General features: G+C 41.0%; 1 long non-coding RNA gene across 1 annotated transcript in view; it reads right to left on the bottom strand.

The window, feature by feature from the left end:
- Positions 1-11,771: 11,771 nt before the first annotated feature.
- LOC137528336 (uncharacterized) overlaps positions 11,772-27,765 on the bottom strand; it is a 45,231-nt gene continuing 29,237 nt past the window's right edge. The window contains exons 2-3 of the long non-coding RNA XR_011023367.1: positions 12,260-12,334; positions 11,772-11,857 (exon numbers count right to left, since the gene is read on the bottom strand). This is a non-coding gene — a long non-coding RNA (uncharacterized lncRNA). The remainder of the gene's footprint in view (positions 11,858-12,259; positions 12,335-27,765) is intronic.

Consider the following 27,765-nt stretch of genomic DNA (forward strand, 5'->3'; position numbering starts at 1 on the left):
AACGCAAAACGCTCACAAAATTGCTTTATGCGGCGATTGCGTTCACATTTTTAACAATAAATACATTGTATTTATTCTTTTCCAGTCAAAGAGTTCACTTCCTGACTTGCGTCAGGTAGTGAATTACAAAACCACTTTTCTAAGCGCTTTTACGAGAAATGCAGCGCACAGTGGAGTGCCAGGAGGGGGAAAAATAAAAAGTGCAGAAAAATGCAAAACACTTGCGTTTTTGGTTTTAGGTGTAAATGAGGCCTCCAAGATTGACAGGATGCAGTCTTTTAATGGTAAACTGGCACCTGGCCAAACAAAGTTCCTCCAAGAGATAAACGGTAAATGCAGGACATATATATGATAATTTATGCCAGAGAACTTTTTACCTTCCCATCAAAGTGCGCATGTAGCCAGTATAAACTTATACTTCACCATGTCTTGATGGCCATGGTCTGTGAAGCAGTGAGTAACTGCTGATAAACTCAGCGGCGTGTTTTGACGGCCCTCTATGCCTGCACTATTGGCAATGTCATCAAGTTTGTGGGCAGGTGCAGGACTAGTCCTCAGCCGGTTGGCATCCCAACTTGGCATTAGTAAGGCCACTTGCTGCTGCCTGTGGATACACATGGCTTAGTGGTTTTTAGCAGGCGTGATCCGGCCAGTAACGCTAGGCTCTGCTCACTCTAATTTTGCCTCTCTGCCAAACCCACAAACATGTAAATTCTGACATGAATGCAGGATTGCACACCAAATTGCACCACAAGTTCCCAGTCTTTACTTAATCAGCAGTCATTTCTGAGGGGGACGCGATTGCAAAAGTGCGAATTATCATGCGCAAATGTCTGTGATCGCGCGATTGCGGGACTTTGTGAGTGCAAAAGTCTGTGAGCGGCACTTCACGTGCTAACTGTTTAGCCAGTGCTAACAGTTAGCATGGGTTTGTGAATCAACCCTATGTCTCTACTATCTATTTGGCCCCTTTCACATTTCTTGCTTTCCATTACGATGAGATTGTTCTCAATAAGCATTGCAACAGTTCTAAAAAGTGGCATTGCACCATAACGGTGTGGCACAACCATACAATGAGGCTTACATTACCATGAAAGTGAGCCTCACTGCCAGAATGTTGTCATATATAGAAAGAGTATCTCTTGTGCTGCCTCGACAGAACCTGTCACACCACACCGCGACCAATGTAATAGCCCCATAGGGCAGGCCCGTGCAGAGGGTCCTTAAGTAGAGGGTGCTCAAATTTAAAATAGGGGACCCAACCCCCCCCTCCCGAACGCCCCTACCCCCTCCTTGTTTCTGGCTAGGGGGTGTTGGTTATCATGTGGGTGCTAAATGCAGATGCTGGGTGCCATGTGGGTTCTGGTTGTGAGTACAGAGTGCCATGTGGGTTCTGGCTATGGGTGGGTATCAAGTGTCATGCGGGTGTTTATTGCAAGTATTTAGTGCCATGATATATCTGGGTGTATTTACTGGATGTCATGTGGGTGCTGTGTGCAGGTACTGTGTGTGATATGGGTGGGAATACTTGGAGCCTTGCCTGTACTGGGTGCCAGCTATGGGTGGGCTTTGGGCGTCACATGGGTTTCGAATGCAGATACTTTGGGTATGGGTAGTGGTTAAGTGGGTGCTTGGTGCAGATAGTGGGGGTCATGTGGAGGTTGTGTGCATGTGTGAATACACACCTGGGATGTCAGGCCTGGGTGCAGGTACTTGAGGTCATGTGAGCGTGAGTACTGGGTGCCAGCTATGGGGGGGAAGAAGTGGATGTTGGGAGAAGTAAAGGTCAGTGTGGGTGCTGCAGGAAGGGGAAGTAATAGGGGGTTCTGGGGAGGGAGAGGTCAGTTTAGGTGCTGGAGGAGGAGGTCACTATGGGTGCTGCTGGGGACAGGAAGGGTACTGCTGGGGACAGGAAGGGTGCTGCTGGGGGAGGGGAAAAGTCAATGTAGGTGCTGGTGGAGGGAGAGGTCAATATGGGTGCTGAGGGAGGCAGGATCACCTGCAGTGCTAATGCTGGGGAGGGAGAGGTCTGTATGGGTCCTAGGTGGAGGGAGAGGTCCCTGTGGGTGCAAGGTTGAGGGAGAGGTCACAGTTGTCAGAGAGACACTATTTTAACTGCTCCCACACAGATGTGGGGATGATTACACTAGGATTCCTGTATGGCACCGCTTTACTCCAAAGTGTCCCAGAAGGGGAGGAACTTGCTGTGGGTGTGGGTGGGCCTTTTTATGGGGATTTAAAGAGAGTCCCCCGCATGTGCCTGCCATAGGGCTATCATTGCATCTGTGTTGCTATGTGCCTATTTTCTATGACGTGATGTGACACAATGGCATAAGTGTGAAAGAAGCCTTACTAAACATGCATGAGTCATGTCCACCCTATTCACTACAGTACCTTTCAGTTTAGTTGAACCTTTCCTGTTATCCTTTTAGCAGCTCTGCCCGCATTATTTTGTGAGAGATACCTTAGGCAGGGCATCCTCAGCCAGCTAATCTTAGGTTGCCTAAATCAGCCATGCAAAGCAACACAGGGAGTACTTCATATTTACCTATTCCAGATGCTGGATTGGCTCTCCTCTTCCTTTTCTCTTCCTTCACCGGCACTGTAATTCCAACAGTATCTTCCACCTCTCTCCTTCCACCACCGAGCAGCACTGCAACACTGACACCATTCTCTGGGTCCCGATCACGTCATATCATGTGATTGGGACCCAGAACAGGATGTCAGCATTACAGTGGTCACTTGACGGAGGGAGAGCATAAAAAATGTGGCCCTGCAGTACAATAATGGAATGTATCCGTGTAATCTTCAGCAGCCACTTTCAACATATAATTTCACAACTGCAATGAAAATTGCAGTTATAAACACATTACATCAGTCGCTTTTAAAATCAGTTCATTCACTTAAAAAGGCAGTCTTAAGATTGAAAACTGGTAAAAAGGGGGCGCATGCGCGCGCTGAACTAAGATGGCCGCGGCTTTTTGAGCTCCGGAGAGCGATCCGCCTAATTTCCCCGTTAGGTGAGCGTACAGAGGCTAAACAGCGGCGATTCTAAGGCGAGAGGGTCCCTACCACCAATGCCTCCGAAACAGGCAAAAAAAACCGGCAGGAAAGACACACAGCCAGACCGTATGGAGAAGTTCCTTACCCCTCCGGCTAAACAAGATGGCGTCCAGGCTTCCCATGCTGCTACACGCACAATGGAGGAGCAGTCCGCAGCAGTAACCATGGAACAAATGGAAAAGCTTCTAGAACGAAACAGACAATCACTGCTAAATAGCATGAACAAATTACTTACCACTGCTACCAAAGAACTTAAAGCGGACATAATAGCTATAGGGGAGCGGACTAATAAGCTGGAAGAAAAGACGGATGAGATGATTAAACGACATAACGTATTGGATGAGGAACACACCCAGACTCAAGCGGACGTTAAGTCTCTTAAACTGGCACAAGAAGACGCTGAGAACAGGGATCGACGCCAGAATGTACGTATCAGGGGAGTACCTGACTCAATCTTACCGGACCAGCTCCGGGCCTACCTCATGCGTTTGTTCAAACACATACTACCAGAATGGGAGGACTGTCTTTGGAGAATGGATCGGGCCCACAGAGCTTTGGGAGGTAATATAAGAAACACCCAGGCACCTAAGGATGTGATATTGCGCTTCCATTACTTTGAAAGCAAGGAGGCTTTACTGAATACGACGAGGAATATACAACGTATAGACTTTGAAGGTGAGACCCTATCCTTTTATAGTGATTTATCTCCAGTTACGTTAGAAAAAAGAAGAATACTAAGGCCAGTGACCCAGGCTTTGAGAGATGCGGGGATCCGCTATAAATGGGGCTTCCCCTTTAAATTAATAGCAACAAAGAACTCGCGAGTCTTTATTCTGCATGATCCCGACGACGCAACAGAGTTCCTAAAGAAAATAGGCCTTGACAAGCAAACTGTCCGTACAGGCTCCCAGGGGGGCTCCCCTGCCTCGGATACCCGCTCTCAACGTCCCATGTCACCGGACTGGACGACTCAACGCCCACGCCGCCAAGGATCAAGGGTATCGGAATCATCTTCATCATCTCCGGCGCTAATCCCACAGGACATTCCTGAGGACACAGGAGAGTGATGTCTCAACTTTATCAAGGTGACTCTCCATATCTTATCTCTATATAAAAAAGGGGACCCATGGTGAATCGGTTTCTCCCGTGGCCGTTGGTGGTTTAAACCACATGCTTCCCCTCGATCTGCCTTCTTTCCCTCTGGCTACCCTGACACAGGAAAGGCTGGAGGTTCAGGCAGAACCACGTTCAGGCATGGACATGGTGTTTTGTGTTAAAAACTGTTTATGTTTTTTTCTATTTTTTCTTATTTGTTCTCATTCTATTCTATTAGATGATGGGTATTGTCCTGGCTCTATGATAATAACACACTCCTTAAAGCACGTTTTAAAGTTAATAACATATGCATGTTTCTATATGAAATGCAAACATGGTACGCTTGGTCTCAATTAATGCGAAGGGATTAAATTCCCCCCTTAAGAGAAAAATGTTGCTTAAAGAAGCAATGAGGTTGCAGGCAGACATTGTTATGGTCCAAGAGACCCACTTTAAATCTCAACAACACCCTAAAATATTCTCAAGACACTACCCCACGGTTTATTACGCCTCAGGCCCGAACAAGAAGGGAGGGGTAGCGATACTAATGAAGGAAGGATCTTCTTTCAAAGTTACTAGATCTTATTCTGATCCTCAAGGTCACTTTCTATTACTTCAGGGAATGCTGGCTTCTACAGAGGTAACCTTAGGAAATCTTAATGCCCCTAATATACAACAGATACACTTTCTTAACCGAGTTCAGAAAAAACTCAGGTCATTTAGAGCAGATTGTTGGCTACTAGGAGGGGATTTTAATTTGATATTTTCAACAATGTGGGATCGATCTCAGATTCCGCCTGGGGCCTCTCAGACCAGAGTAAACGCCCTAGCTAAAGCATTCCGTATATGGGTTAGAGATAACCATCTAGTAGATACCTGGAGACTGAGCCATCCATGGTCAAGGCAATATTCCTTTTACTCCGCACCGCACGACCTCTTCAGTAGGTTAGATTACTTTTAAGCGTCCAAAATTTTTATCAGTAAAATCATACAGACAGACATCCATGATATAACATGGTCTGACCACGCTCCTATCTCTTTAGATTTAAACTGTAGATCTGGATTTAGGGGACCCTTCCATTGGCGTCTCAATGAGTCTCTGCTGAGGGATGAATCAGTTCATGACGTGATAAAACGAGAACTTAGGGAATACTTTCATAATAATCAAAACTCAGTTTCCAGCCCTGCGATTTTATGGGAAGCCCATAAGGCTACCATTAGGGGGGTACTGATAAGAGAGGCCGTTGTGAAAAAAAGAAACGATAAAGCGTTGTTTGATTGGAGATTACGATTGTCGAGAGAGGCAGAAAGCAGATACAGGTCCTGTCCTTCCCAAATTAACTATAGAAAATGGCAAGATGCAAAAACAAAGATCTACGATCTCCAGGTCAGTAGAGCAGAAAAAGCACTAGCATGGACGAAGCAATTGTTCTACGAAAGAGGTAACAAACCTCACACGATCCTGGCTAGGAAACTGAGAGATCTTAAAAAAAAAAGGGAAATTTATGCAGTAGCTGACAGGACGGGACGTGTCTCTGCAGACCCCTCTCACATAGCAAACACATTCGAAGCATATTATAAGGAACTTTACAATCTGGATTCCCCAACCCCCCCTGGTGATACAAGGGATAACATGAGATACTTCCTAGAAAATCTGGGGATCCCTAAGTTATCAGAAGAACAGTTGCATAGCCTAAACGAACCTATTGATGAGGGTGAGATCGGTGAGGTGATTAAGGCACTGCCCTCTAGGAAAGCACCAGGTCCTGACGGATTTTCGTATGCTTACTACAAGAAATTCAAAGACCTACTCACTCCTTACATGTCTAAAATGTTTAATTCTTTCCTGGAGGGAGAGGCCATTCCATCTTCCATGAAGACCTCGGATATCATTATGATACATAAAGAGGGCAAGGACCCACAAAATGTGAAAAGCTACCGTCCCATTTCTTTGATAGATTCTGATCTAAAAATTTACACTAAAGTTTTGGCAAACAGATTTAACCTGGTCTTACCCTCAATTATAGATGGGGACCAGGTTGGGTTCATCACAAAAAGACAAGCGGGGGATAACACAAGAAGGGCAATAGACATTATAGACTGGGTTAATACGAGGGGAAGGCCTTCTCTGCTTCTTAGTTTGGACGCAGAGAAGGCCTTTGACAGGATATCCTGGACTTACCTGTTTGAGGTTATGCGGCAATTTGGTTTCATGGGTCTCATCCTCTCAGCTATTAAAGGCCTCTATAGTGATCTACGGGCTAAAGTACGCGTTCCCTTAACAGACTCGGCATGGTTCCCTCTTTCGAATGGGACGCGCCAAGGCTGCCCCCTCTCCCCCCTCCTGTTTGCGTTATGTATAGAGCCTCTGGCAATAGCTATTAGGAAATCTGTGGATATTTCAGGGGTAATGGTGGGTAGAAAAGAATATAAGCTGTCACTCTTCGCGGATGACGTTTTATTGACAATAACGTCCCCTTCTATCTCTCTCCCAAATTTGTTTAAAATAATTAACAATTTTGGAGTTCTATCCGGTTTTAACATTAACCATGATAAAACGGAAGCCCTTCCATTAAATATCCCTCAAGAAGAGCTTCGGGTGTTGCAGAGTAACTTCCAGTTTAAATGGAAGAAAGAAAGTGTTAAATATTTGGGGATTCATCTAGGTACCTCATACAAGTCTCTATACGACTTGAACTTTACCCCTCTCCTTAACCAGCTGAGAAAGGACTTAGACAGGTGGGATGCTTACCATATCTCCTGGATAGGGCGGATATATTCTATTAAAATGAATTTGCTGCCGAGATTTTTATATCTTTGTGAGACCCTCCCAATAACAGTCCCCTATTCTGTACTCCACAAACTACAAAAAGATGTTCTGAGATTTATATGGGCCAAAGGGAAACCCAGGGTCTCACATCGGGTAATGGAATCAGATAGATCCAGGGGAGGCCTTTCGGTTCCGCAATTTAATCTGTACTATCTAGCGACACACCTTCGCCAACTGGCAGAGTGGCATTCTGTTCCTCTTAGGACTAAGTGGGCAGAACTGGAAGATGAATCGGTATCTCCATATACCATCGGTTCCTTCCCCAGCCTTTTAAAAATAACAGGGACAAAGGAGACACTACTCAATACAATAACATTCACTTGGAACCTCTGGCATAGGACCCGCACTAAATTCAACCTGTCTAAATTCCCATCTAAACTTTTGAGATTAAAAGGTAACCCACTCTTTCCCTTGAATTCTATCACTAGATATAAGAGTGACTCTGTAACACCCGAACCAATCTATTTATATGATCTCTTTGAAACCCCTCCTACAAAGATTCTCTCATATGCAGAGTTATGTAGCAAATATCCGGAGACTGACTGGAGATTTTATGAATATTTACAGGTGAGGTCCTGTGCTCTCAAACTTCTGGGTAGTCAACCTTACCCTTCATATTCCCCATTTGAACGGCTTCTAATAGATCATGAGAGAGAACCGGGTTTAATCTCAAGATTATACTCATATCTGTTGATCCCGGGACCATCCTCCTTTTCCAAACATAAATACATGCTGGAATGGGAAAATAAACTAGGGAGCTCTTTAGAACTCTCAGATTGGGAAGACATATGGCTCAACGCACGAAAAACATCTATATGCACCCAAACTAAAGAAAATGTTTACAAAATACTATTCCAGTGGTATATGACACCAGTCAGATTAAATAAAATATTTCCGGGTACCTCAGATAGTTGTTGGAGAAACTGCGGGGAGGTGGGTACAATTGAACACATTTTCTGGTTTTGTCCCCAAACCCAAACATTCTGGAAGTCAGTCCAACTTTTAATTCAGAAGGTTATTTTAAAACATATTCCTTTGGACCCTTGGATTTATCTATTAGGCAAACCAAAGGGGGGTCTAAAATCCCACACCCAGAGGATGCTTAATCATATTCTGACGGCAGCCCGTATTTCCCTGGCAGCTTATTGGAAGAGGAGCTTGGTCCCCAATATAGAAACGGTGATTAGAAGGATACGGTGGGTTAAAACTATGGAATACCTGACTGCTCAAGTTAATGAAAAAGAAGAACTGTTTAAAAAGGTTTGGGATTTTTGGAATGTTAACTATGAGCGCGAGGGGATATGAGGGAAGGGGGGAATTATAATATATACTCTTTCCTAGGGTGTCTACCTAAGTACCATTTTCTCCTTGCTTTTTGACATATTAAGACTCCATACGGTAGCGTGGCCTTAAAAGTCAATACCCACTATTTAGTTAAAATTATGTTATTGGATATGTACATGTTATATTTATGTTGGTAGATAATATATTCTTTTATATTTTGAGAAGGTGTAGACTAAGAGCTACCGTGAACATTTGTTAGTCAGACAGTCATCCGAAACATATTGGAGCTATATTTTGATATATATGTTTATCATAGTAACTATTAAGACAAATGTAAGTTTGCCCATACGTTTAATGCTAAAGCTTTGTTCGATTTGTAATTACATACTTCTTTTCTAGAATCTGTTAATTGCGCAATATCTTACTTCTCAATAAAAGAATTATAAAAAAAACTGGTAAAAAAATATTGACTTTCTATAATCCTCCTTTATATAAAACTGCTATAATCTTTTCAATGCCAACTTAGAACATTTTTAGCAGTAGATCTGCTGAGTATCTGAAACGTCTTGTCTATCTACCATATATCTGACAGCACAGATTAAGCTTGCTATAAGAATATCATTTTTTCTTTCTATGTTTGGGGTTGATGCACAAAGTAGCAGTAGTATTGCTGTGTGCAGAGAGCACCTGGCAATATAACAGTTACTACCACCAACAGTGTATCACAAGTTATACAATAAGAGCGACCCACAGTACATGGGTAACGCAAACATTACATCAATAATGTGCGTAATGCACGTAAACATAGGAACATATGTTACATGGCAACAATTGTGTTACCCATGTACTGTGGGTCATGCTAACTATGCAATGTGTGGTACTACTACTTAACGCTCTCTGATAAAGGGGTCACCAACCTACAGATCAGATCAGGTGTTTTTGTGGCTACACTTGTTATAGGTGTGAAGATTATGATGCCCACACTTGTTTTATGACCCTTGCAGGATGGGCCCCCAGGCTGTGATGGTGACAATTGGTTGGCAAGGGAATGGGTGTGAATATTGTGGGGCTAATCAAAGTATTCCTGGGGGACCCATGATTTATGGTTATGCCCCTGATCAGTACAATATGTAGCTATAGAGAAATCTTACAGTTCCCATTGCAAATAGCTAAAGCATAACAGCTCCAGTCTGCCCTTCAGTACATTAAGTGGTAGATTATGGGACCTTGGATCAAATAAGTGCTGTAAATGAAATGTTCAATCTTTAACGTATTGATGCGCCTCTAAGGGGGATAAGCAGCCTGATAACAGGATTAACGTAATTTTAATCACTGGATATGCTAAAGAGGTCACCTTCAATTTGATGTTACAATCATCTCAGAGGTCTCTTATTAACCATACTGAATGTAGCAATAGATTCTGTCATTTAACTTGGCACATTTAAATAATGACTTGTGTATATTTGTGGGGTAAATGCACATTTTCACTTTCAGTCAACGTAACATAAAGTTACTTCAATTAGAGTTAAACATGTCTTTTTTATCTAAACTGTAACCTGCCAATTTAATTTTAACTGGAAAAGTTTGTTTAAAGGAGTTATCAGGCAATTTGCATAAAAAGCCCCAAGCTTCCAGCATGTCCCTTGCCGCAGCTCTGCCATCAGCCGTTCACCTCCTCTTCCTCCCGGGCCCCGGTGATGACGTCAGGACTGCGCCTGTGCGAGTGCCGCTGTCAATCACCGCCACGTGGACCGGAGCGTACTGCGCAGATTGCCTGATAACTCCTTTAACAATCTCTTTCACTGCCACCTATCTCCGGGAACTATAAAGAAGCTGGTAAGACTGCCTAAGAGTTTTCAGACACTGATTTCCCCTCTAGGATAAACACACTACTGTGGATAACTGCAGAGAGAGAGAGAGAGAAAGATAACACATTGGTGTATGAAGCAGCTGTCATGTGTTACCTAGGGACATCAGATCTGCTTGGAAAACATTTTCCAGGTTTCCCAAAAGTAAGATGGCAGCTTTTATTAAAGAGGAACTCCAGTGGAAATAATGTAAATAAAAAAAGCTACAGGTATAAGAGATGGCCGGGTTTCTACCACATTCTAAATTGGCCATAAGCCTTCCTAGATGCTCAGTTTAAAAATCTAAAAGTGAGTAATTCTGTCTTAAAAAATGACATTTAAAAATGATTATCTAATGAAAAGTAAAAAGTACATAACTACACAAGACTTTAAAGGAAATCCATATGACAAAATTATTTTATAACTATGCTTAAGAAAATAATAGACACAATGTGTTACTAAGGGTCTCTGAAGAAATTCCCTTTTTATCTTTTAAGCCTGTCTGTCTGTATACCCTCATAAAGAAAAGGCACAGTAATGAGTCACTTTAGGCTAGACTAAAAGGAACACTTTTTTTAAAGTGAAAATATAAAATGGTAATGATTCATGTACTTTTTAGCTTTACCGTGATGTGACATAACTAACATGCCTTCAGGTCCACTTTAAAAGCCTTCCATAGTAAAGCAATATTCAATTTCAATAAAAGGCTAAAAGGGACTATTGTTGTTATTATTATTTAATTATGTGTGTTTAAGAAGTAAAAGTACTCACTTTTATTCTCCAGCCATTAAGAAACAAATCACAGTGTATCGTCTGCATAACTTTCACCTAATGCCTGTTTGTAAGTCGTGATTAGCTCTAGCAGTAAGAATATTACATTCACATCATCACAACTCTTCCCTGATAAATAATATTCTAAAAAGAGGTAGATGCAACAGCCATCTGTCCCTGCAAACAGTTATTTCCTTACCATCTGCCTTTTTCTATTAAGAAATGATTACCGACTATCCTTAATATCTGACTGAATAGAGTCTATTGTGGAGGAAGAAGAATGTGGGTGGTTGCTCTTTTCATATACAAACATTTAGATCATATTATTGTGCTTGACACCTCTGCCCCATAAACATGGATTTAAATACTTGAACTGAAGGATAATTGAATAAAGCACCGGTAATAAAATTGGAAGCCATCGAGGCAGCTGTTAATGTTTATAGAAATCAAAATGGATACAAATAAAACATCTCTGTAGGACTGCAGGATAATCATATTGCAGGACAAACTAATAAATATGTCAAACCTTATTCTAAGCTGAGAGAAGATACATGCACTTTCTGGTTGACCTAGGGCAGGTTGTTTGACCCACTTTGTGATTATTTTTCATCAAGAAGACTGACTTATTTATGGTTTTGTCAGTATCAACCAAGGTAAACTCACAGGGATGTTGAAAGTGAGGGACAGATGGACAGAGAGCTAAATAAAGTAATCCAGCACAAATAAGAGCAAACAGAAAATTTACAAAAAATGTGTTTGTACACTATTAGGGATATTTTCTTTACAATTTTACCCAGTTTCCGATCCTGCCCCTGAAAACTTGCAGATCAGAGGTGTAGATATGCCTCTTTGTTTATTTACCTTCGCCATTCATGAATGCGCACATGCACCTGTTCGCCTGCGTCACCATCCCACTGATCCACGCTCCATTAATAGGAACATGTGTTCCCAAAGCCGATTTAAGTGTCTGTAATGAATTAACGTTCACTCAGAAAATGAAAGTAAAAAACAAATACACAACACTTTACACAGTGCACAGAAATAGTGTGTAGATATCTAGTGGCAAAAAAGTAAAAATAAATGATATTACAATAAAATACATTAAATTACATTAAAAAAAATTCCCCATAATTTATTAACCCATTATTCCCCCTCCCCCATTGTTACCACTGTAAAATAGCTTTTTTTTTATAAATATGTCATGAGGATATATTACTGTTATTTTTTTTTTAAAATAAGTGCTTTTAATTATTGATACAGTAATACAGAACCACAAAACAGTTCATTGTACTAGGGACATCATTTACATGTTGTAATAATGGAGACAAATGGGCAAATACAATGTGTGGGTTTTATTTACTCTACTCACTTTTGGTTTTCAGACTGTAGTGGCTGCAAATGGACGAAAAAATGACTTTTCTTTTCATTTTTTTCTTCTTATACCCTGTAAAATTCATAGAAAATAAAATAATTCTTAGCAAAAAGGACCACCCAAAGAAAGCCTAATTTGTGGGGGGAAAATATATAGATCATTTTGGTTCAAAAAGTATCAATAAAATTATTGGCAAATGAATGGGAGAAGTGTAATGTGAAAATTGTTGTGATTTTTATGGGGAAATAGTAGGGGAAATGGTTAATACTAAAGCAGATCATCATCCTCATTTTTTTTCAAAAGCCACTTTCTTTTTCCATGTAAAGGGAACCTGAAGTAAAATAAAAGTGGCCAGTTTAAAGGGAACCTAAACTGAAAAGTATATGGATTTTTCCTTTTAAAATAATACAAGTTGCCTGGCTGTCCTACTGATCCTCTGCCTCTAATACTTTTAGCCACATCCCTGAACAAGCTTGCAGATGAGGTGCTCTGACTGAAGTCAGACTGAATTAGCTGCATGCTTGTTTCAGGGTTTTGATTCAGCCACTACTGCAGACAAAGAGATCAGCAGGACAAACAAGCAACTGGTATTGTTTTAAAGGAAACATCCATAACTCTCTCAGTTAAAGTTCCCTTTAACTTACCTGGGGCTTTCTTCCAGCCCCCTGCAGTTGTCCTGGTCCCTTGTCATCTATCTATTCAGCTGCTGTGCTCCTCCAAAAGCTTGCTGACTAGGCCAGCGATCATGGCTTTATGCCTCCCTGTTCATGCTCCCATAGCTGGGAGTGTTTAGCGCATGCGGGGTTGAAACTTTTATCAACTGGGCACGCGCAGAACTCTCCTGTCCATGGGAGTATGAGCCGGAGCCTTCAGAAGTGTACACTTTCTGAATGGAAGTGTGCAGAAAGACAGAAAGAGATCTGGGAGACCACATGAGGCTCAAATAAGGTGTCAGCAGGCTTGCGAGGGTCCGGAATGGCGAGGGGGAGGGCGATAGGGGAAGCCTCTTGGACTTTTTTTTCCACCTTTCAGGGTTACCTTAAAGTGAACCTTAAGCCAGAAAAAAAATGAGTTTTACTCACCTGGGGCTTCTACCAGCCCCCTGCAGCAGTCCTATGCCCTCGCAGCCACTCACTAATCCTCTGGTCCCACGCTGCCAGCTAGTTTTGTTTTTGACGACAGGCCCATATGCGGCAACGCATATTTTTGTATGCGTTGCGGCCCGCAATAGTGCTAATTACAGTCGGGAATGCGGAAAAAGCTACGCGTGGCCAGTCCTGACGGGCCTGTCGGCAAAAACGAAACTAGCTGGCAGCGGGGGACCAGAGGATTAGTGAGTGGCTGTGAGGGCACAGGACTGCTGCAGGGGGCTGGTAGAAGCCCCAGGTTAGTAAAACTCATTTTTTTTCTGGCTTAAGTGTCTCTTTAAGTAGAAATGGTAAATAAAATGTAAGAATGTTTGTTTTCATTTGGATTCTATAGGGCTGTAGCAGGGCTGGTTTCCATCCTTGGAGTTATCTGGCAGTCCCTGCTATTTTGTGGCATGCTTATCTGCAATGCATGTCCCACTATTGAGGATGCTAGAGTTAGGACTATGGGTACACAGGATATGCAGGAGGGTTGTAAGTGTCCCATGGTTTAAACATACTCTGCAATCACATGGCAAATACTTCAGCTTTTAATGACAACTAGAGAAAGGTTTTGTTGTGGCCAGCTAGAGGCCTCTTGGATTGTCTCCCTGTGTGTGTTTAGTTGATTCTGATGCCTGATCTGGGTGCAACCTCCAGTCTGGTTCATAAGCATGTCCCGGAATTAGTCATGTTTATAAGGACTCTGCAGTAGGCTGTGTCAGGGCTGGCTTCCATTCTAGGAGTGATCTTTCAGCCCTTGCTCATGGTGGTACGCTTTTCTGGCTGCCAGTATTTTGCCCAAATCATGGTATTTAACCTCTTGCTGACCACCTAATGCAGATTGGTGGCAGCAAAGAGGCTCTGTTATTCCTCAGCACCGCCATAAGGGATCATCTCGCGAGGAGTGTGTCACGGAAGAGCCATAAGAAAAGAGAACGCAATCGCAATCGGTTTGCTGCACTGATTGTCATTGTGTTGCCAGATCTGAATTGTATGTTTATGGACCAGGCAGTCAAGCCTGGGGGTCTCTGTTGCAATCATAGGTGTTAGCGTTCTTTTCAAGAAAGCCAAGTGTGCTGCCTGATAAGGCATGTGTGGTTAATTAACTTGATCAAAGGAGTCCCTTTCCTGCCAGTGACACCAGGTGTGAAAGCTTCCCCAGCAGCTAGCAAATGGCAAGTGTTACTACCTTTTGAAGAGACAGGATAAACTCAGCATGAGACCAGACTGTCTGACTCCGTCAGAAGCAGAGAGTAGATGAATGCTGTGTATGATTTTTAGCCTCTTTTTACGGAATCTAGTATCTAGGATAATCATGAGAGTTGTATCAATGGGTTTGTAGTGTCTTGCTGAATCTTTTGATACCAGTTTTGAGGGGCAAGGGGCACTCTACAACCAAGTTATTAAACTTCTCAGAAACTGGACCCTCTACCCTAATCAAGTCTGATGTCATAGGAATTGTCATAATTTGAGGAATATTAATCTGTTATCAGCGCAAATGTGGCATTTATCGGTTTTGAATTAGCCTGCAAGCAGCTGATCAGTGCTGACATGCTGTTATTTTTTATTTATTAACAAACAAAACATGTATATAGCACTGACATCTTACGCAGCACTGTACAGAGTATACCCTAGTCACTTAACTGTGCCTCAGAGGGCTCAAAATCTAATCCCTACCATCGGCATATGTCTATGTATGTATAGTTTAGTGTATATATCGTAGTGTAGGGCCAATGGGGGTGTGGGGGGATTAAAAAAAACACACTTCATTTCAAAAATGTCAGTGTATATATATATATATATATATATATATATATATATATATATATATATATATATATATATATATATATATATATATATATAGTTATATATATATAGATAGATAGATAGATAGATAGATAGATATAGATAGATAGATATAGATAGATATATATATACAAATAGCCGCAGCAATAAAATACCACCAAAAGAAAGCTCTATTTGTTAGATGAAAAGGAGGTATAATTCATACGGGTGCTAAGTTGTATGACTGAGCAATAAACCATTAAAGTTGTGAAGTGCCATATTGTAAAAAAATGGCATGGACACTAGAGGAGTATAAACCTCTGCTCCTCAAGTGGGTAACAAACAATATTAGCATACAGTGCTGAATTGTTGCCACTGTTTGGAGACCAAGAATTCTGGGACAGCAGTACTAGCATTCAGGAACCCAAAAAAGCTGAAAGCTAAAGGATTTGCATTTGTATAAATTCCCTTTCCCCACACTGCACCTTTGCTGCAACCAGCCCAATGTTGTTGGTTTTCTAAAGTCATTGATTTCCAGAGACTAGAAAAATCAACAGAATGTTTCCACTTTGACTTTTTAGAAAGGGGGTTAAAGGTTTGTTTAGAAACAAAGTTCTCAGGAGACAGTGAAATGTGGATTTTAATTAAACGTTATTGATCTCCATAGATGTTCAAAAACCAATAAGGTACAGTTCTTTGGTACATCAAAATCAATTACAAAAGATATAAAAACAGAATGATTAAATTGCTGTGTAATTTGTATGTATATGGAGTTTATTGTCTGTAGTAGACTTCTTTGAGTGTATGTATGTGTGTATATGTGCCTGTATGTAAAGAGAACGAATGGATGTGTGTGTATATAGACCTTCCTGCTGGTTCCTTATATATATGTTGGTCGTCAGTATTACTACTGTTCTGCCTTCTGATTGGACCAGCAATAATGCTATGATGTAACTTTTGAGTTCTTCAACTACATATGGTTAATATCATGAACAAAGCACCCTTTCCTGGCTCAGAATAACCTAGGGTTGAATCACGTCACACAACAACCAGCTGTTGACTATGAAGCCAAGATACAATTTCTGCAACCAGCAGCCTAGCTTGACAGAGATCTATTTCCTACACTTCTAATGATGATTGGTCTTGACATTTGTAACCTTAAATTCCACAAGGAAAGGAACACAACCTCAGCAGACCTCTAAATGTTCATTCTAAACCTTAACATTATATACTGTGTATCTATTAATCAACATTGTATAAGTATCACTATATTAAACAATAGCTTTGATATCTCAATCACATGACATCATACAGATATAATTTCTCATCCGGCAGGGCCCTAGCCAAATGTAGAAATCAAAATCCGTCAATGATATATCATTTGATTAAAATCTCAAAACATTCAACATATAACAGACTTCAATGCCATTCACCTTTTTTGAGCTGTTTAGTCAAACAGTCGTCAAAAATTCCATATCATTTTCCCCAAAATTCCAAACCATGTAATACCACCTTCTAAAACTATCTACAGCCTGTAATATGCACTCTGTACAGGGGTAGAAAGCTAACCTAACAACCTGTCTTGTAGACTTCTACTTACCTGGGGTTTCTTCCAGCTCTCGGGTAGTCTGTAAGTTCCCTCAGCATCCTCTGAGTCCCCTCCGTACGCATGGTACCATTCCTGTACCCTTCTTGATCACGCTCCCATTACCAGGAGCATTTGGTATACAGCCAGTTCTTTTTTTCTGAGAACTATGCATCTACAGCAATAAGAGCATTGCTGAGAAGTCAGTGCAACTGGAATTCCAGTCACACATGTTCCAGAGCCACCAGAAGGAGAACAGACAGGCCCCAAAGGATGCCAAGAGACCTTACGGACTGGGAGGGGGGGGGGGGGCAGAAATAAAAGTCTGCAGTTATAAGCACAGTTCAGGTGTACTTTAAATACGTATTTCTAACATTGCCTTTAGTAAATCACACTGCCTTCCTCTGTGCCACAAAAACTGGCAATTAGGACTGTCTCACTAGGATACGGAATCTTCAAATGTCCGTAGAAGTTGCAACAGGCATCTTGAATATTCTAATGAAGCATCAGAGGAACAAGACAGGACTGTCAAAAGCTTTCCATATCTGACCAAAATGAAAAACAATTTTCTTGCAACTTCCTATTACATAATTAGAAGAAGCACCTTTAAGCAGAAAACCTATTTAATGTGCTACCTACTGCATATTATGAAAGCTAAATTGCTAGGTGTCAGTCAAACAAAGTATTTCAAAATACTGTGAAGACTCATTATGAATTTATTACCTTCCTTATTTAAAACTAATTACAGCACAACCAAGTATATCTTTTAAAATAGTCATGGCACCTTGTTAAAAAATATTTTTACCATCTTGAAAGACCTAATATTTCATTTCCACAGTAAGAGTCCTATTACATTTCAATTAAAAGCATATTGGAAACATTTAATTAAAAAAAATGTTAAGAAAACAGTTTACTCTGCTTCTGTCACAGGCACAAGTGAGAAATTACCCCATCTGTCCAAAATCGACTCTAATGAGAGTTTAAACCTACACGTAGAGCTGATACTGCTCACAAAACTTCCTACTTGCAGTACAGTACAGATCAAAGGGAAAAACAAACAATAAAAGTATCTCACATAGAAAGGAAGAAACGCTTGTTCTAATTTACTTTGTGGCTAATTTCCCCAACTCTCCAGAACAATCTGTGTTGGGAAAAAAAAAGGAAAAAAAATGGAAATGAAAGAGAAACGTAATCCTCTTATGCTGCACCTGACAGCACAAGTATTTATGTTGCTAAAAGATAACTGTATTTTCAGTCCTATGATGGAAATTTTTACGTTGCATAAATATGTACTTTACTTTCTTTTAGTTTCTCTTTAGTTTGAAATCCTGACACAGTGAAGGACAGAGAAGTATTGGCAGAGGACACTTTTTGACTAGGGAAAGGCACAGATGTTATCAGCGTAGTCATTATTTGTGACGTGATGTTCATCATGACATTGATTTATACATTTTATCCAGATGTACGGCAGTAGTTATATAAGTAGTTAGAAGCAATCAGTCACAGAGAAACATTTGTAATTATCTGACTCTCTACTCTAAAATTGCTTTAAAAATGAAGTTTTACACTTATAGAGCAACTGTTTGGGCTGTATTTTAATTATGTTGTATATTCTTAGTTTGTGCTCTCTAGGGTGGAAGGACATATCACAGCTATTTATTTTGCTGCCTGATTTTAGTGCTTCTGATTCCTCTCCTTGCTGATAACTGTGACATAACAGAATCTTGAAAGCAGCACCCCAGGATCAAGAATGAATGTATAGCTGCATAGCTTACTGAAAAACAGATTTGTTATTAACATGTCACCCTTTGTGATCAGTGAAAAATTCTCTTAATAGGTATATTTAACTCAAACAATGAATACAGCTGCCAATTAATAGGATTGAACTGTGGTTGATAACCTCAAATCCTGCCTCTTGAGTGGAGGTAATTATGATATTAGCTGAATTTATTTATCATCACTAGAGATGGCCTGAACGGTTAACCGGCGAACGGTTCCCGGCAAATTTCGGTGGTTCACATTCGCGGACGAATGCAAACTTTTCCGGAAGTTCGGTTTACCCCCATAGTGAATCATTAGAGTCAACTTTGACCCTCTACATCACAGTCAGCAAGCACATTGTAGCCAATCAGGATACATTCCCCACTGGAGCCCCACCCCCCCTTTATAAAAGGCAGGCAGCATCAGGCATTGGACTCACTCATGTGCCTGCAGTAATTAGAGAAGGGAGAGCTTCTGTGCAGAGAACTATAAGGAAAGCTTAGTTAGGCTCTTGTAGGCTTCTTAGCTTGCTCCTTGCTGATTCTTATTGCTAAAAAAGCACCCCTCAACAGCTCTTTTGAGAGCTAATCTTGTTCTTGTGATCTTTTTTTGTGTGTGTGTGTGTGTGTGTGTGTGTGTGTGTGTGTGTGTGTCCTACAGACACTTGTGTTGCATAGACAGCCTTAGTAATTCCTACTGTGTGTGCCACGCCAGGCCCAGCACATTCAGTGACTACCTGTGTGTGTGACAGGTGCACATTGTAATACTCATCACTGCATATACCTACCTGTTGTTCACAGTGCACCCACCTACCTATGTGAGCGCACACAGTGTCACTGTGCCTGTCCTGTACCTGTCTGTGTGTGACAGGTGCACATTATAATACCCATCACTGCATATACCTACCTGTTGTTCACAGTGCACCCACCTACCTACATGAGCACACGCAGTGTCACTGTGCCTGTCTGGTACCTGTCTGTGTGTGACAGGTGCACATTTGTAATACCCATCACTGCATATACCTACCTGTTGTGTTCAGTGCACCCACCTACCTACGTGAGTGCACGCAGTGTGATATACCACTCCATGCATACCTGTTAACTGCACCTGTGTGACTGCACATTGTATTAGTCAAGTCAGTGCAAACCTTGCACTTCCTCCCCCACAATATGGACAAAACAAAAGGCAGAGGCAGGCCACCTGGCAGGTATGTTTGAGGTCGCATTGTCGTGATTTTGTGCGGCCATCGACCAAAGTATGGTGTTCAGAAGAAGGCACGTATCATCAACCCCAAACATTGTCAGGACATAGTTGACTAATTAACACAGAACCTCTCACATCTTTCTCAGCTTCTGCATGGAAGCATGACATATCTTCCTCCTCCTGTTCTGATTCTGGCACCCCACTTAACACTCAGTCGGCCGCCACCACCAAAGTGCCATCACCCCAGGGCTCAGCGGTGTGGACATTTATTTTTGTGACCGCCTCAGATGAGAGCAATGCCATCTGTACTCTCTGCCACAGAAAATTGAGCCATGGAAAGACCAAGACCCACGTAGGGACAACTAACTTACGAAGGCACATGATTACAAAGCACAAACTGCAATGGGATGACCACCTGAGGAAAAGCAGCACACAAAAGCAAAGCCACACACCACAGTGGAAGAAACCAGGCCGCAATTTTTTCTCAAAAAGGCCGATATCTAAACTGTACCGTGATGGTGAAAGGCAAGTGGTGACATCTCTGGCACACAGCATTCGGTCAAGGGTCCATCTGACCACGGATGCGTGGTCTGCAAAGCACGCTCATGCCTGCCCGAAGACTAAGTCAATCCCCACACACAGCATCTCTGCCTGCACTCTGTGTGACTGCCTGCCTCAAGACTAAGTTTCTCCCCACACAGCATCTCTGCCTGCAGGCTGGTTGACTGCCTTCTCCGCCAACACCAACAGGGTCCATGATTCTAGGTGGATTCCTGAATTTTTAAGGCCGCTGCTAGCAGCGCCCGCTATACTAATTTTTCTGGTGCGTGTACATGTCTGCCTATTTTTTCTGGCTGCACTGCAGCTGCAACAACAAAACAAAAGGCATGCACATGTGCCAATTCCCCTTCGTAATCATTACCTTGCCGTGGTGAAGGGGCTTGCGTATCTCAATGAAGCAATGACCAACGGCTATATGAGTGTCTCGGGGGAGCACACCCAAGATAATAAGGTCATTACTTCATTGTGGACAGACCAAATTTGATCAGCTGGACAGTCACTGTTGTTTTATCATTGAGCTACCACAGCTCGGCGACCATATGAGCTTGAAAACCGCCACGACCTGCACTCTCGTCATGGTACGCACCAGTCCAGCACGGCCGTCACAACACAAACAGCTGTTTGTGGTGCGTTACACAGTGAGTTTGGTGTGTCAGTGTGAAGCAGTACTCTAATTACACTCCCTGATTGATGTATACACATGCAAGATGTTTTAAAGCACTTTAGGCCTGCAATTTAGCATTCAATGTGATTTCTGCCCTCAAAACGCTGGTTTGCATCAAATCCAGATTTTTCCCCGGGACTTTTGGCGTCTATCTCACTCATCCATGCAAAAACTCAGATGTTAGACCCTTTGAAACATCTTTTCCATCACTTTTCTGGCCAGCATAAGTGTTTCTAGTTGTCAAAGTTCGCCTCCCCATTGAAGTCTATTGCGGTTCGCGACTGTTCGCGCGAACCAAACACACACACATCTCAGGTTTCCTTTAAAGTTGTTAAGTTACGTTTATGCATAATGAAGGTAGTTTAAACAGGAATGGGGTTAGGACTAAAAGAGATAATCATTATATATTAGGAAAGGGTTAATGTTGTTAGAGGGGGTTTGGGTTAAAGCAGGGTTCATTGTTAAGGGTAGTGGTTACATCTAGCAGGAAAATCGACATCATAAGGGGGGGTTAAAGTCACGAGGAGTAGCAAGGTTTAGGCATCAAGAAGAGATGTATGTTCTCACAAATTATACTGTCAGTTGCATTATGGGTAAGGGGACAATACTTACCTTGAAAACTGAGATACACACTCCAATAGGACAAGGGCATAGGGATGTATGATATTGCATACATCCGCACAAACACATGCATTTGGACTTCGGATTAAAACACACCTGAAATGATGACCTCAAAAATGCTAAACTAAAAATTAGAACGTGTGTATTATCTGGTCCTGATACTTACAGGTCCCCATGTATGGCCCATCTCCCTGCTGTTGCTCCTTTTTGTCCTCCGCTCATGGTTCCAGCTTGCGCCAGTCAAACAAAGGCCAAATGAACAGCCTATGCTCTGTCCCTTTCTGCACTCCATGCATGACCATGTTCCTGTCTGACTGAGTACAGCAGCTGCAACCGGGAGCATTCTGGACAGCGCATGTATGAAATAGTCACCTGGAGACTTCAGCACAGGATACAGCTGATATACAGCTTACCCTGCTCCTGCACAAGTCCCGGCTGCGTTAATTACCCTCTACAGGTCGGCGTGGATGGTAGGAAATGATGTAATTGGGCTTCCAGCTATTGCTGGTGGCCAAATTACAGTGTTTTAAAAGTAACTTCAGCTCCGTCTTCTGACCGCGACGAAGTTACTCACTGTGCGCCGCTATAGCCGTAATTCCTGTTAGGGTCTATGGTGGGATCGGCTGCGCCAAAATCTCCTGCACTGTATTCGTCATGTTTGCTCTGGACATGCACACTTTAGATGAGCTGGATGAGAGTGCACACATACAGGGAATGTGAAGCTGGACAGAACTGGGAAATAAGAGGAGTTAGTTCAGCTTCCATTCAACTGGCTTTAATCACAGCCACAAATCGGAGGAAGAGTGGCGTAATGGATGTGAACCTGGCAAAACAGGGGTCCCAGTATTCAGACCTAACAAAGCACTCGTTCTTATGTTTCGTTTTGCATTTTTGGTGTCTGTTCAGGTAACCTTTAAATCTGCTCCCATTACAAAAGGGTTAATGAATTAATAAGGGGCCCCCTTTCCGCTTGGAGAACAAAACATTTTAGAGAGCTAGCAAGTCAGAGTCAGATTTGTTGTTAAGTTATATTTGTAGAAGAGCAGACTTCATGAATCTTGCTTGCCTCTGTTTACCCAGTCATTTTACCCTGGCTTGTAACCAACTCTTGTATTGTTGCTATTATTTTGCCTGATAATATTCATTATTATTATGACATGTTTCTTTGTTTTCATATACCTCATTTCGGGAAGCATGTTTACCTACATCAAGATTTACAAACAATCAAGGCACTTCAGTAATCAAATCTGAAAGTTTATTTCTTGTTATTAAATTTTTTGAAAAAAATGATTATCAGAGATTTCTTTAGTGATAACATGATTGCAGAGATGGTATCTAAAAAAAGCAGTGTGTCTTTTATAGTTTCCTCTGTTTCTTGTGATCTTTGTTGTCATCCCACACAAAGGGAGACTGTATGAGAAGATTAAACTACTCAAGTTGTTTGTATTTCCTTTCTGATTAAGCCTTTTGTTTGTATTTAACTAAACCACACAGACCGATTGTTGTGTGCAAACAGATGAAAAAAATATATACACAAAGCAGCTGCTTGCCAAATACAACATGAATGGGTTAAGCATATGGCTGTGTGAATGACCAGGTATCTGGAGACATTTGTTATTCCACATGGCAAGAAATGTATATTAATACTGCCATTCCTGACCCAGAATATGCATAGATTCTTTAAATAAATATGCTTACATGATGTATTCAAATCAATTCATGCAGCCAGTTAGAAAATATACAGTACAATTCCAAATTTTAGAAGAAAAAAAAACAACAAAACCAACCATAAAGATCAATAATATATAGTACAAGAGTTTTTCATTTTTTTAATCTTATTGCAGATGCTGATTTTGCGTATGGCCATCATAATTCAATCTGAAATATCTTAAAGAGACTCTGTAACAACATTTTCAGCCTTATTTCTTCTATCCTATAAGTTCCTATACCTGTTCTAATGTGGTCTGTCTTACTGCAGCCTTTCCTAGTTGCACAGTGGCTGTATTATCTCTGTTATATAATCTAATCTTCTTTCCTTTGATGGCTTTGTCGGGCTCAGGCACTCAGGCTAGAATGTGCTGCTCTGCTTGTTATAGGCAGAAGCTATACACACCCTCTCCACTCCCCCTGCAGGCTCTGTATGAGTCACAGACTGAGCTCCTCTCAGCCTATCACATGCTATGTCTTTTGTTTGTAAACACTGCATAAAACTGACAATTACAAGCCAGGATTGCAGCAGGGAGTGGCAGGAACAGCACAGGGGGCCCAGGAGAACATAATGAATAGAATGGTATGCTTTTTATTGTATGAATTTTAGAGTACAGATTCTCTTTAAACTATATGATAGGGAGGAGTCTGCCTTTACCATAGTCATGCGATCATAAGTGTTCTGACAATGAAAAGTACATCATTGCTCAGGGTTGTTTGGGATGATAGCAAGGTGGCAACTGTTGCAACCTGCCACTATCACTAAAAATGTCACTAAAGACCCTTTTTCCACTACCCTGCATTTTGGGATTGGATTCTGATCGCGAACAGATCGCAAAACGCAGGCTACAGTAAAGCTAATAGTTACGGCAGTGACCATTTCCATTAGAACGATCTGGTTGTGTTCCGATTTTGTCCTGAGTGCAATTGTCATGCTGCTGTGTTGTGGATGAGATTGAGCTCCAACACTGAGTATAGTAGCTCAATAGCCTTAGTGAAAATTAGTTTCAAACACAATTCCGATCGTGTTTCATAGTGGAAATGAGCCCTTAGACAAAGACATGTACAAATAAATAGTAGGAACACAGACTTTAACCTTTTTACCTTGGAGAAACCTGTAATTTTTGGGATCTCAGAGCACCCCAGTATAGAGGTCATACAGAGCCATTGTTGTTTTGAGTAAATCTATTTTAAAATTACAGTACTATAGGAAAAAATGTTTTTTTTTTTAATGTTGGTAAATGACAAATAATTATCTACATATTGATATTGGTTAATATATCAGTTAATGGCATAAGCCAATAAGCAACACTATCATATTTAATAAGTTTACAATGTAATTTAACTTTACACTATTATAGTTGATAATACATGATATTTAATTGAAAAATAACAAATTGACCTGGAAGCAGAAAATTTGGTTGCTTGCGGCTAATGTACTATTTAGGTTTGAGAAACTTGAATACCAGATAAATAGCGTGCCTGGGCCCGTTCAACAGAAATGTTTCATTTTGAGAATCATTTAGCAAATAATAATTTGGAAATGTTTATCATTATGATTATTGTTTTGAAATGTGTTTTACAAATGTATTGTTTTTTGTATTTGCTTTATTTGGGGCAAAATAGGGGGCTTTAAGGTTAGGCATCGGAAAGGGGGGTTTTAGGGTTAGGCATCAGGAAGGAGAGGTCTTAGGTTTAGATGTTAAGATGGGGGTGTTAGGGTTGGACATTAAGAAGGAGGGTCTTGGTGTTAGGTGTCAGGAAGGGGAGGATTCTGTGTGAGAGTATGGTTAGGTTTAGTCGTAGTAAAATATATATGTAATATTTACCAGTGTTTTACTATCCTCCTTAACACTGTAAACAATTTTTTTAAACTGTTTTAGACAAAATTTAGCAATTTTGGCTTCACCCCATGCCCTTTTTAATATCGTTACTTAAACGTATTTATTATTTTCATACAGATAAAGAGGAAAAAACCATGATAAACAATTGTTACAGACAATATTTTGAAATTTCGGCTTCACCCTGTGACCGTTTTCCTCGCACCCTGTTTTAATGTATGGGACAACTTCATTTAACAGTATGCTCTTTGTAACCAATAATGAAATTGCATGAAGAGTGTAGTGGTTTGCATGGTCTTGCAGATTTTTATTGGTTTGAGATTAATGGGTATAAAGGGAAAACAAAATACTGGATTTATCTGCACTTTTAAAGTGAAGATACTTTATTTAACAATACTTGATTGTAACCAATATAATAGTTATCGGTTTATTGATAAATGGTTTTTAACCACTTTAGGACCACAGGCTTTACCCCCCTAAAGACCAGGCCATTTATTACAAAAATGCCTACTACAGCTTTAAGGGCTCACTGCAGGGCCACACAACTCAGCACACAAGTAATCCCCCCCCCTTTTCTCCCCACCAACTGAGCTCTCTGTTGGTGGAGTCTGATTGCTCCCCCAATGTTTGTTTGTTTTTTTACAAATATTTATTGTATTATTTTTATAATAAATTTCCTTTTTTTTCTCATTAAACTCGCCCTCCCTCCCCCCGCCAGTGCATGCTATCAGCTCCGCTATGCAGTGGCTCTCCCTGTGGCCAGCTTTGCCGTTCATGCATTGGCTCCCACTGCAGTCCTCCCTCCCAGCTTTATGCAGAGAAAAGCCGGTGCGGTATGCAGCAGCTCCGGCAGCAACAATGGTAAAGACCCAGCACCATCTTTAAAGTGTAGTTTCTAAAGATTATTTTATTTTTCATCATCAAACAGTTCCACTAGTTTAGAGTGTATAAGCTAATATAAACTGCAACTATTCGAGACTCTTTTTTTTTAGCTCAACTAGCCATCTAAATGTAAGCACACTCCTATGCAGCGGCTCACAGCAACCAGGACTCTTCTTTGGGCGCCGGGCAGAGATAGTAGAATATTGGTTTAATTACAGATAATTGAACCATCGGGATTTCCTCAAGCCTATTTTACCGGGTGACCATTGTGACTGTACTCATCTATAATAAAATGTAATTTTAAAATGGCTAGTGTATAAATGTTGTATGCAATATCAGTGTAAGAAGTCACACTCCTGGTTTAAACAGAATCAATTCATTCACCCTTCCCTAATCCTGTTCACATTCCTCCTGTGCTGGCCAGACAGACACCCTTTCTGTAGTTTATTACTGAAATTTGTGCTGTGTGGGTAATAGGATTTTAATGCCCATGAACTGCTTCAGTACTGGGTTATTTTGGCAGCCAGATGATACATTTTATGGAGGAAAAGTGTTTTCTATGCCCTTCTAAAATATAGGTAAAGGAGCATTAACTAACCTTCTTAAATGCGAATGCAATTTCCCGAGCTAAACTAAGGCTCTCAATCCTCATCTCTTTGTTTATTTACTTTACATCTCAAGGCAAAAGGGAAAAAAATGGCATTTTGTTTCAAAGTATTCGTAAAAGCTTTTCACTCTGTGTTGTGCTGCACAACGCACAGCTGTGAGCAATAGAAACTAATCATTATGGAGGAGAGACAGGCTATACCACTCTTTTTCTCGTACCTATCATACCAAAACACCTGCAGTCATTGAATGTTTTTATGCATACTTTTATCGCTAAGTATATATCTGAGGATAAAAAGCACAAAGTCTGCAGATTAGAACTAGAAGAAGAAGAGCATTAATCTCATATTCTTACATTTTCCGGTTTGCACATCTTTCATGAGAATACTGGCAATTAGGGGGATACCATTTTTCATGCTTAACTTTATCTTTGTCAAGGTAATGAGTATAAATGGTGTGCATTATAATCTTCTAAAATATAGCAGCATGCAATCCTTCTTCCACCTGCTCATTTGGATTGATTACGATTGCTTTCTGTGTAAAGTTTCTAAATAGCTCAATGACTGTGCTCTTAAACTGAGTTCAAGACCCTTTACAGTTGATGCACTGAGAGCTTCCTGTAACTCTCTGAAAAGTAAACATAAGAGTGATTCAGAGCTTGTGCATATTGCCATTTTTCAAAGTTTCTGCTGAATGGATTGTATAATTTACTGAAATGAAGAGAAATGAGTCAGATAGACTGGAAAGATCTTTAAACTAGTGAACGCTTTATAAGAAGTTATAAGAAGAAAGAGTGCAACTGTTTCCAGGCCTTTAAAGAAGAAAAAAGGATCTCTCTAACTACATTGGTTACTGCAGTAAACTAGGTGGCCTAGTGGTTAGCACTCTTGCCTTGCAGTGCTGGCTGGGCCCCCGGTTTGAATCCCAGCCAGGTCAACATCTGTAAGGAGTTTGTGTATTCTCTCCGTGTCTGTGTGGGTTTCCTCCAGTCACTCTGGTTTCCTCCCACATCCCAAAAACATACAGATAAGTTAATTGGCTTTCCCCTAAATTGGCCCTAGACTACAATATATACCTTACAAAATACATACATGGCAAAGTATAGTACAGGGTGGGCCATTTATATGGATACACCTTAATATGGCCATTTTTTA

This window comes from Hyperolius riggenbachi, chromosome 8 (assembly GCF_040937935.1).
Source record: "Hyperolius riggenbachi isolate aHypRig1 chromosome 8, aHypRig1.pri, whole genome shotgun sequence".
Taxonomy (NCBI): Eukaryota; Metazoa; Chordata; class Amphibia; order Anura; family Hyperoliidae; genus Hyperolius; species Hyperolius riggenbachi.